This window comes from Gadus macrocephalus, chromosome 17 (genome assembly GCF_031168955.1).
Source record: "Gadus macrocephalus chromosome 17, ASM3116895v1".
NCBI classification, from domain to species: Eukaryota; Metazoa; Chordata; class Actinopteri; order Gadiformes; family Gadidae; genus Gadus; species Gadus macrocephalus.
Window position 1 is genome coordinate 15,419,575 of NC_082398.1, and position 11,867 is coordinate 15,431,441.

The following is an 11,867-nucleotide window of genomic DNA, read 5'->3' on the forward strand; positions in this document are numbered from 1 at the left end:
ACGCCGTAAACAGAATAAAAGATTGGCATCTATCAAAAAGAGACCCAAACCTAAAAGGGTCAGGAAGGCGGCAACCCGTCGTTTTAGAGGGGCGGCTAACGATATATTCATCTAGTATAACAATGGCGCTGCTACATAACTTGTCAGACGAATGCATTAAGAGTGAGCTGGACCTCTTCTCCCTGCCGATGACGCAGACTTCGATAGAAAAAAGTACATATATTGAAATACCCCCACTATCGGCGCTAACAGATGGTGGACCCATAGAGTTCTTTGTATCGGCCAGCAGCGAAGACTATATTGATCTAAACAATACGTATTTACACCTGAGGATCAAGATTACTAATGCCGATGGAACAGACTTGGCTCTGGCAGCACCCGTGGGACTGATTAACTATCCAGGATGCACATTATTCTCCCAAGTAGATATTACACTGGGTGATAGGCTTATCACCCAGTCGTCAAACACCTATCCGTACAGAGGCATAATAGAATGTCTGCTAAACTATGGAAACGGAACATTAGACACACAATTTGGCTGTGGTCTATTCCAGAAAGACACACCCGGACATATGGATGCGATTCTTCCCGGAGGCCTCAATCTAGGCTTAGCGGCAAGGAGCGTATATACGGCGCAAAGTCGTATAGTGGAGCTGATATCTCCTATACACGTCGATATGTTTTTTCAGGAGAAACTGTTGATTAACGGAGTTGATCTCCGCATGAGATTCATTAGAGCAAAAAATAATTTCTGTCTCATGTCCGATGGTGCTGCGGAATACCGTGTCTCTATAGCGTCTGCAAATGTTTTCATTAAAAAGGTATCGGTAGCACCAGGCGTCAAGCTGGCACATGCCCGTGCGTTAAACCAAGCCAACGTTAAATACCCTGTTGATAGGGTATGTCTAAAGAATGTATCCATCGCGGCGGGCAGCCGTATATGCACACAGGATAATCTATTTCTAGGACAAATACCCAAGATGGTTATTATAGGTTTTGTGAATAACGAAGCATTCACAGGGAGCTATGCCAGGAATCCTTTCAGCTTCCAACATTTCGGCATGGAGTTCTTATCCCTATATTGCGACGGTCAAGCATACCCCTCTAAACCCTTTCAGCCTGACTTTAGAAATGGCCTCTATACACGAGAATATTTCCAGCTCATTCAGGCTACAGGTCGACAGCTCAAAGATAGAGAAATAGCCATTAATCATAAGGAATTTGGGGACGGGTATGCATTATTTTGTTTCAACCTTGAGGCAGATGAGGGCTGTGGACAACATGTATCGCTAGTCAGAACAGGGAATGTGAGGCTAGAGGCACGATTCAGAGCAGCATTGGCTACAACGGTCAATTTGATATGCTATGCAGTTTATGATTCTGTTATAGAAATATCAAATAGACGGCAGGTGCTGTTGGACTATTACTGAGAAAGGTGGTGCGATATGAATACTATAGAGCTAACAGCCGTGTGTCAGAAAATGGCACACCAGGCATATTTTCTTGGTGCGCTACCGTGTAATCACCTACCCCGGGAAATTCATCAGAGGCCTGCAATGGTGGTGGTCAACACCGAACCTTCACACATGGCCGGGGCACATTGGCTGGCTGTATATATTACGGCTGAGAGCCAGGGCTTCTTTTTCGACTCCTACGGCAACCCTCCCTCATACTCTGAGTTTCCTGAGACCATACAGCGTTTCCTCGATCAGCACTGTATAGACGTTGTTCATTCTACACAACAGGTCCAGGATCCGTCAAGTACCGCATGCGGGCAGCATTGTGTTTTTTTCTTGTTTAATATGCAAAAAGGGGTATCCTATCAAAAGTTTTTGAAAATGTATGGAGATAATTTACCCCGTAATGATGAAAAGGTTTATGACTTTGTTAACCGTGTACAACCTAATGTCTGTAATGAACATGATATGATGTGTGTGCAGTCATGTGTATGCGGATGTAACATGTAGCATGTGTTGTTGCTGTTGTTATGGTTGTTTTCTGTATTGATAATAAAAATACAATAATTTGATTACAGTTTAGTCGTACCGTTTTCTTTTATTTTTACGGATAACACATACATTTAGATACATAATTTAAAATGGTATCCACTCGGCCATATGCATTCCAGGGGAAGTAATAGATGACAATGGCTGCTTGCGCTTCCTCCTTTTAACAGACGAGACAGGCATAGATGCCGTCGCATTGTCGTCCGTAGTGACGGGGTTATGCTTATACATGTCTACAGTTTGTCTGAGCTGTTTATTAGAGATAGCCGATAGCGGTATATTATTACTGGCTAAAGATTTCAGAAATACATTCCATCCCTGTGGTCTGACAGATTCGACAACATTATAAGGGGCGGTAACATTCTTTAACAGATCAAACATATGGGACCCCTTAATAGTTTCGCCATGTAATATGATCTCCCCCTTGTCCGTCCATGAAACATTTTTAGATTTCTTTAAAGAGTCCAGGATATGTCTGGTATTGCTCTTGCTTCTGACGGGTATATGTTTCATTATATCCTTATAAATATGATCGCCGGTGCCATCATCGCCATCAACACCATGCGGTGCCACCATAGACGTATGAACTGGGTCCCCCTCAGCAAGTGACAGAGTTAATTCTCCATGCTCGCGCTGCCCTTGCTTTACCATGGATAGATAGCGCTGCAGGACCGCTCCGTACCTAGCAGCTTTTTCATATAGGTCTGTATCGGGAGTGTTCAACACCATCGCAATTGCCTTATCCAGCTCATTTTCAGCAGTCTGTCTAACAGAATCCCTAGGTTGGGTATGCTTTAAGGCATCGAGTTGATGTTGAGGAACTAGATACATCTTGTGCGTATGATCCATTATAATCACCCTCCTCTTGAGAACAGGCTTGTAAACAACGGTATGGCCACAGACAGCAGGGGTAGGAGAAATCCACCGGTCTGATTGATTAGTCTTTTCTTTCTAGATATTAGTACATTTTTATTGGCGAGTATTCTGAGGTCCTTCTTTCGTCTACGCAATTTCGTATGCTGGCGTGGAGTCAGAGGTATTTTGCCTTGTAAAATGTTCAAGGCTATTTCACACAGCGAGTTGATAAAGTCGGCGTTGGCTGTCCTGAGGATAACTTTACGATGGGCCGGAGGGGCGCTATATAGTTGCTTAAGACGCTCACGATTTCTACTTATACGTGCGGACATGGTCTTTTGGGCTAATCACTTTGGCTCTCTGAGTGTATACAACATGCCGGTCTGACAATATAGCTGTTCTAAGTCTCATGTTGTCTGGGGTCATGGCTTTAAAGTCTACAAGCAGATAGCCGTAAGGCATGTCGGTAGCATCGTTAAAGGCTTCTAGAAAATATTTTGTCTTGCACGGAAACATCTGTTTGGCTATCAACATAATCTGATATTTGTCACGAGGGTTCTTAAACAAAACCATGTAATTGGTATTTAGACTAATCGTACGGCTGGTTTTACCCTGCATAAATAAATTCTGGACCAGATACATACAACTGAGATTACGATGGTGTACATATTTGGTAAAAACGTATTGAACCTCTATATTATTGCATGCATCGTTCATCAAGTCGTCAATAATGAGCAGATTTCTAGTATGGACTGGTAAGATTGCATCATCACATAGAGATTTGGGGATCCCTTCTACAAAGTGAATGTTCCTTATTTTAAGCAAATCATCATATATGGGCTGCCAGCATGAATAAACATATACTATATTTTCAATCTTTTCTGAGAATAACCGATCCATATTTTCAATGACTGTTTTGACAAAGTAGGTTTTGCCGCTGTTTGAAGGTCCCGATACTACCATGCTGAACGGGTGTTGAAGTCTAGGGTCGAACGTAGAGTGTACAACAGCCATCTCTGCGGTCTGTGTGCATCCCCTCTGATGGACGGGTGTATTGTGACCATAGAACATGAAACATTTGACGGTTAACATTCTTTATTAGCACAGGCATTCATCATTAATACATGATGCATAAAAAGTATATTCAGATACATGATGATACATATACATTTAACATGTGATTTGAATTTCTTTTAGCACAATATGAATACCCTCCAAAATATAAATGAATAAAAAACATGGATCATTTGAAAACAATATGTAAAAAGAAGAATAAAAACATGGATCATGTGAAAAAGTGAAAAACAATAAACAATATGGTTAATAGCCGTAAGGAAGCGTGGTGTAGTCGGGGAAGACCCTGCGCTTGTTGTAAACCACCCTAAGCCGTTTAACTACAGTAGCGTTTTTAAGCAGAAACCTAGTCTTATCCCGCTGGATGGTATCTACAGTGGTGGTGACGTCGAGGGATTGAGGCCGATGGTTGACAAAATCATCCAATAGACATTTCAGTGTCTGCTGGGTGACCACTTTAGAATTTGCTGCATTTAAAGTCACCCCTTTGCTTTTGACGACAGACTTGTGGTGACGGGTGTGGTAGGCATAGCTTTTAGGACCTGTTGAGACATATTCGCTAATGTAATCCTCCTGTTCGGTACCATACAGATCACCATCATTTATCTCATCGGTCAAGTCGCCCAGATAAGGGCCTAAAGGGGGTACCCAATCACCCTCCTTGGAAACAAAAATGATGCTGTCTGTGTCGCAATAGAGGACACGTTCCTGTAGTTTGTCTAGAAGATCGTAGAGCATGAGCCTGGCATGGGCGGTAGTCACAGCCCCCACAATCACATTGACATCCCGCGCCCTGGCGAGACGTGCATCTACATGTTTCCATTGTACAAGGGCAACTTCATCAGAGATAAAGCAAAAGTGACTAATGTGATAGCTATCGCTAAACATGAGCTGAGTGAACCTTTCAGGCTCAGAAATGAGCTCACAAGTGGGTAGGTCTGGTCGTAGTGAAAAGCGACCCCACAGACTGTTTAGAATCAACTTGTTGCAATTACGCATGGCCTTGTTCGCACACATGTTGTCGTGATCCAACTGTATACCTTCCTTTTCCAGGTAGTTTTGCACATACGCCCGCTGTTTCGCTGCAGTATCCACTGTGCTGGGGTATCCTGAAGCCTCCTGTTTACGCTTGAGAAATGTTTTGACATACCCTTTAAACAGAGTCTTTGACAGTTTGGGGTAGTGCCACACCTCATGCATTTGGATTAGCACGTAGCCCATTTCAACTGCTTTTTGTAGCTCAAAAGTCACCCAGGTGCCTGTCAGAGCCCGTTCATCGTTGCAGTGATGACACGCGGCTGTCTGATTGAGCTCAGTGGCGCATGTACCACAGAGGGGGAACATCAGCTTCCCATGACACCTGTAGGGGAGCACGGGATGGTAGAGACCTCTGGGGGGCAACACGGTGCATTTGATGATGCCGAAATACCCATCCAAAGGACCAAAATTCCTGAAAATGATCTGGGGGTGCCCTACAGGATAAGGACAGCGAGCCTGTACTGTGGGGTAGAGAGAGGTAAAGTCATAGTAGCGTATTTTCTCACCGGGCTCGGCCTTGTGATACATTTTGATGGCATTGGTGCGACCCCCATAGAGAGAGTCTCGAGGATCAATCCTGGGTTGTATCTTCAGAGTAGCCAAGAATGCCTGCACTGCAGCATCTGTCTTTTTCAGACGGTGCCACTCACACTCCCACATGACCACGACTCTTAAACCATGATCTTTTCTGAGAGCCTTGACTTTGAGGTGAAACTGCACCCACAATTCGCCATAGGTCTTCTTGAGGACGGGGTTCTGATGTCCTGCATTGTAGCACTGTTCACACCCATGATAAAAGCATCCTGCAAATTCATAGGCTGTGTTTATAGACGGTGCATGTCCGTCTAGGAAGAATGGTCCATATTTAGCCTCTCCATGGTTGAGAGCATGCCGAATCTCCATGTTATTGGAGCGGGATAGATATTCAAGCCACTGGATGGATGCACATGAGAACGACTTTTGTTTTTTCTGATAGACCCCCTCGTAGGTCAATGCCAGGACGTTTTTCTTCAAGAATGACTTTTTGAAGGTGGCCATGCACGCCGAAGCCAGAGTGGCGTAGGACAAGGGGTCTATAGTGGCACACTCTATGAAATTTTCCCTGTAGATCCTACACGCCGTGTATAGGATCATCACATCATTGACGCAGTAGAGACGCAGCTGTTTCTGAAAGTCAAATTTTTTGTGTCGTACAGATCTGTACCAAATAGCGAAATCTGTCTTTTGATCGCTAGTCATGGAATCATACCCATAATATGAGATCTCAGGGTAGGCACCGACATAAGACTCGTTGGCCCGTGTGTTGAATTTATGCGGAAAATTACCTTTTGCCATATCATCAAAATCCAACGCCGCCGGTGCATTAGCCAATCGCATGGGCAAGAAGCTAAATGAGTCGACCCATCTCTGTTGGTAGGCGTCATCACGCATCAGAATGACTCTGCTACCCTTCATGACTATATTGGGTTTAATACCCTGCTTGGTCATGTAGTCCAGGACAAGATAGTTATCAAAGCCCGACGCATTGTGTGCTACAAATGTATACAACGAATACTCCCCTCTTCTGTAGCGTATCACAAACTCTCTTACACAATCTAGACCGGTAGCATACCATTCTATGCCTTCAGACGTTATAGCAGCCACACAGTTTGCTTCGTGACGACCATCATGCATGCGCGTTTCGAAATCATAGTATATGTATTTATCAGGCGGAGCGTCGTCATCATCAGAGTCATCCGGTGGACCCCCGCGACCACCCCTGCGTTTCTTTTTCTTTTTCTTTTTGTACGGCTGGATATAGCAATCATGTATTCCATCATCGGGCCTCGGCTCACCACAGTTATGACACTTTGCCACGCTGCATACGTGACCATTATCCTCCTCCTCCTCCTCCTCCTCCTCCACCCCCACCCCCTTCTTCTTCTTCTTCTTTTTCGATATGATATACTGTCTACAACAACGATCGCAGTATTTGAGCTTTTCACAAGGTATCATGTCATGTTTGGCAGAATGCTTCTTGTGTGTGTTGTAGCAGACCTGCGAGCGGCATATACGACTACAGTCCTTGCACTTTATCGTGCGACCTGATAGTCTATCGCACACTGTCAGACACACATTGCAATGGATCGGGCATTTGTGTAATAGAATTCCCTCATGGGCCTTGTAACAATATTCACACACATATCCCGTACCAAAGAATGCCGTTCTGTTCTCTATGCAGTGATAATGGTTATCATGGAGGTACAGCCATACTGTTTTTGGATGCTGGGCCGTATGTGTCTGGAACATCTCCAGCTTCCTGAATGCATCATTATGATGAAATATCAGGATTTTAACATCTAGATGTCTCTCAAATTTGGAAACATCCGAGAAACCCACAGAGTGATCTGGGCCAAACCCCAGATCACTGTGTAATTTGCGAGCCGCCTCCAAATTAGTCTCTATGGCCGCTGTGTCACCCCCGGTTACCCCCTCATGCAGAAAATGTGTCATGCATAGTGAGAAACACAAATTGTCGTGAGTATTACTCGGTGTGTAGAGACTTAGCTTCTTCTTGTGTATGATTTCATCATAGGGAATGTTTTTTAACTTCAAACGTGCCCCACCCCGTTTGTTGTGGACCCCTGTGACCACCAACTCTAGCACATCATCCGTCAGACCTGTGTCGTTGCTCTGTATGACTTGGCTAATATGCTCCATAAACAAATCTGCATTGTAATCGTCACCCGTTACGAGCACAGCCTGTACATCAGAGGCCAATGAAGGGCCTCTCAGCACCACGTTTAAGACACTACCCTCGGCTGCACTTTGCGAGCAGCTTGTTATGACACCCGACAGCCTCTCCCTAATCAAATCAGGGACCTCCTGTAAATTTGCAAGGGATATACTTCTCAGATCAATGGACTGTCTAACCTCAAAGCCGTTAAACCGGGGGAATAATCTAGTATGCAACTCGTCATTATCTCCCCCCGTTACAACAGGCACAGGCGTACCACCATCAGCAGCGCCACCGTCAACATCACCGTCACCACCGCCATCATCATCAACAGCGCTATCGTCAACGTCACCATCACCGCCACCCCCCACCCCGCCAACACCTCCACCCCCCACACCATCACCACCACCACCACCGCCACCACCCCCCACGCCCCCACCACCACCGCCCTGTATAATCGACTCTATAGGGACCCCTACCACCACCGGGGGGTCCTGAAAACCCCCGCCAACCCCTTCATCACGCTGCGACACCTGCAATACATTGATCTGCGCTGATGTGTATAGACTCTCTTGTGCACTATCCAACCACCCCCCGACGGCGTTAAGTACATCTCGGGTGTTTGCCCCCGCATACAACACACCCCTTGTGTCTAAATCTCCTGGCTCCATGTCATCTAGACCTGGCTCGTTCGAAACATTTATCTGTGCTGCCTGATATAGAGCATTAGCCATGCTATGGCCCCATGCCTCAGCTGCCATTAACACACGCCTAGTTCTATCTACGGCAACACATATTTCCCGTATGTCTAAACAACCTTCTGCATGCATGCCCCCGCCCCCCACATGTCCTACGGCCGACAAATGAGACGTATCGTCGGTTGCGTCATACCTCATTGCCAGCTCTTCAAGTTCTAAATTCATAATGCTACCCCCACTATCAGATCTACGCCGTCTCTTGGGATTACCGTCTATAGATTTGAATTTCCTTTTTCTAGGGCTAATGGCGTTATCCATAGTGTACAGCTATAGTTTTTATTTTATTTTTATGGCAATAGATAGAAAAAAGAAATATATATATATAAATAATAATAATAATAATAATAATAATAATAATAAAAAAACGTTAATTAGTCAGGTATTAAAAGAAAAAAGTTTTATTACATGCAGTTTAAAACAAAAATACCCTCTCCACGAAATAAAAGAAAAAAATAAAACATTTAAAAAACAAAACAAAAAAAACAAAACAAATCAAATAGCATTCATCGTAAGCGTTGCTAGTGTGTCATTTATCACAGACATCTCGGTACTCATTGCCCGATAGGCATTGACGTTAGCCTCGCTAGCAGATTGAATTAGCCAGAATTTTCTAGCGGTTTTAGCAGCTCTTAACCTCTCTTGCGCATTAATTCTCTCTATCCCCTGTTTGTTGACACGCACAGTTGCCTCGGCCTCCAAATGCTTACGCTGAAGAGCAACGATAGCGCGACCATTACGCGTCTCAGTGTTTGGGGATTCAGCAGTCATACGATCACTCGCAATCTCGCCCCTGATGGTAATGAAGGACTGCTTAGTCTGCTTTTCGAGAGTCTGATATCTAATGTCAACACTTTTAGCAGCCGCCACACTCAGTTTACTCTGACGAGCAATGGTTAAGGAGTTTACATCCACCGATGCAGTTAACAATGCTAATTTATCAGCAAATTCTTTACGCCATTTAGCACATTGCACCCCTGCATGGTGTTCATCAACCGCAATTACGGGGGCAGCTGGTAGCAGCGGCACCGATACCTCTTGAGTGCTGAGACTCACGATGCACTGAGGGTCGCCGCTAGGGTCTTGAAGGGCGTGTAGGGATCCAGATGGAGGATCTGCAGGCTGCTGGTGTTGCACAGTCTCTGCACTGGTAGCCCCTAAGGATGTAGCAGGAGAGTCGATCCACTGTGCTGGAGTGAAGTCTCTATGTTCCAGAAACGATGAAGTCCAGGACAGGATGTCGTCAAGACCCTCCAAATCATAGGCGGTCACCACTGGTGATGGCGCACACTGGGGATCTTCAAGGACTGTTTGTAATAGAAAAAAGAAAAAAATCGGTATCAGTCCCATCATAAATCATTACACTCTATAGAATATATATATATATATATACTTTTTTCATTTAATTTCCTACCGTGTTGTATAGCCCCATTCGGTTGCACTGTGACGATCTCTGTAGGGGATGCAGGCACATGGACCTCCACGGCACCGATCACCTGGCGTTTGGCATCGGACCATACAGCTCCATGTTGCGCAATTTGTGGGTTTATGACGGCCTGTATAACATGGTTAAAATTCTCCGGAGCTATAGCACTATGTGCGGCGTCCTTGCGCGTCTTTTTATAAGGAATTTGCGGCTGCTCTATGGTCAGCGATGAGCCGGCTATAGCCGCATCTATCCCCGCCGGCCTTTTCTTGGATAGTCGGCTCAGTCCGGGGGATCGCTGATTCACGGTGGCCGCGATAGGTACTAAACACGGATCAAAAAACAAAATACAAAAGTAATCATGGGTTAGGTTTGGTTGTTTTAGATGTTAAATAAATAGATAATTTATTTTGGTAATACGTCTATAGATATACTATTAGCGGGGGCGTATTAACAACTTACCAAAACTACCGCTTGTCAACACATTTGTCTGGTCGGCTAGAATCGTTTGTTGAATGTCGAGCCATATATCATTCGAACCTGTTACACATGGAGAAAACACACATTTAATCGTTGTTCTACATGAATATACCATAACAACTAATAATAATAATGATAGAGCGATTGTATGGAACTAAATATTATACGCTACTATAAAAACAATAAAAAACAAACATACTTCCATGTGGCCCCAGCTGATGTTTCGCGCTCTCACCGACGGAGCCCGCAAATCGCTGCGGGGCCGCAGATCGCTGTGGAGTAATCACTGATTCAGTCAGATATAAACAGCTGATTCACATAGACAGTCATAATATAATCATAATACACTCATGTGAATACTTACAGTCAGTCGGCATAGTGACGCAGGACGGCTCGATGTTTTTTTTTCTTCCCGCTGCAACGATGCGTTTACTAACGCTTGGGGTCAGAGGTTGTACTCTGCTGATTCATTACCTCCGCATATTTATGCCTGATAAACGCCCATCTGCAAACATTCGCACCTGGGCCCACAACGTCATAGACTCCTGGCCAATAGGCACTGATCCCACCCCATTCGCACCTACCCCCTCGCCGTCATAGACTCCTGTCCAATAGGCACCCACGTCCATGTAGCTACCTATACTACCTATGCCCTCATATTGATAAAATAAAGTTAATCCAAATACACTATATTAGATGAGAAATACTAAACTATCTTAATAGTATCATGACATCACCTAATATATTGTCAATGTGAACCATCGTCCGTATCTTCACTATGATAGTTCTACCATCGGCGGAGCCCATTACTTTTTTAGCCCTACTATAAATATATCTAAAATATTTATATATACATATATATCTATATCCCTATACAGATGATTACGGCCCTGTTATTGGCATCCCCATCACTATATATAAATGTATCTGCCAAATCAAATCAATCTGACTATAGTGACTAGGGTACATCAAACAGCACTTGTTTTCCAGTACCACCGACAGTGTCCCATCTCACACGCTTTATGACCGTGTCTACATCCCCCCCCCCCTTCCTCCATCAAGGGCCTCACCACACAGTCCGTATATACGACTGCCTGTCCTTCCAACGCACCTGTGCCCACACAACAATCACCCCTACAGAACACACACTATTGCATTGCATCCCCCTAGTACCCACACACCCACACACACACACACACACATACACAAAGAATTGTATCATATAATGCTGCTGCTGCTGCTGCTGTCCATATATAATGCTAATAGAATCAAATCACTCTGCATACAGTATCGGGAGAGACTTGAAACAGCACTTGTTTTCCTGAAACATCTGTTGACACATTCACACACACACACACACACACACACACACACACACACACACACACACACACACACACACACACACACACACACACACACACACACACACACACACACACACACCCACACACCCATACACTCCCTTCAAGATCAATCTGCCTATAGTGACAAGGGTACATCAAACAGCTCGTGTC

General features: G+C 44.6%; 1 long non-coding RNA gene across 1 annotated transcript; it reads right to left on the bottom strand.

The window, feature by feature from the left end:
- Positions 1 to 9,990: 9,990 nt before the first annotated feature.
- On the bottom strand, positions 9,991 to 10,751 carry LOC132475511 (uncharacterized). The gene is made up of 3 exons (XR_009529934.1): positions 10,550 to 10,751; positions 10,333 to 10,410; positions 9,991 to 10,194 (listed from the first exon to the last, which is right to left on the bottom strand). It is a non-coding gene; the product is annotated as an uncharacterized LOC132475511 (long non-coding RNA).
- Positions 10,752 to 11,867: the final 1,116 nt, after the last annotated feature.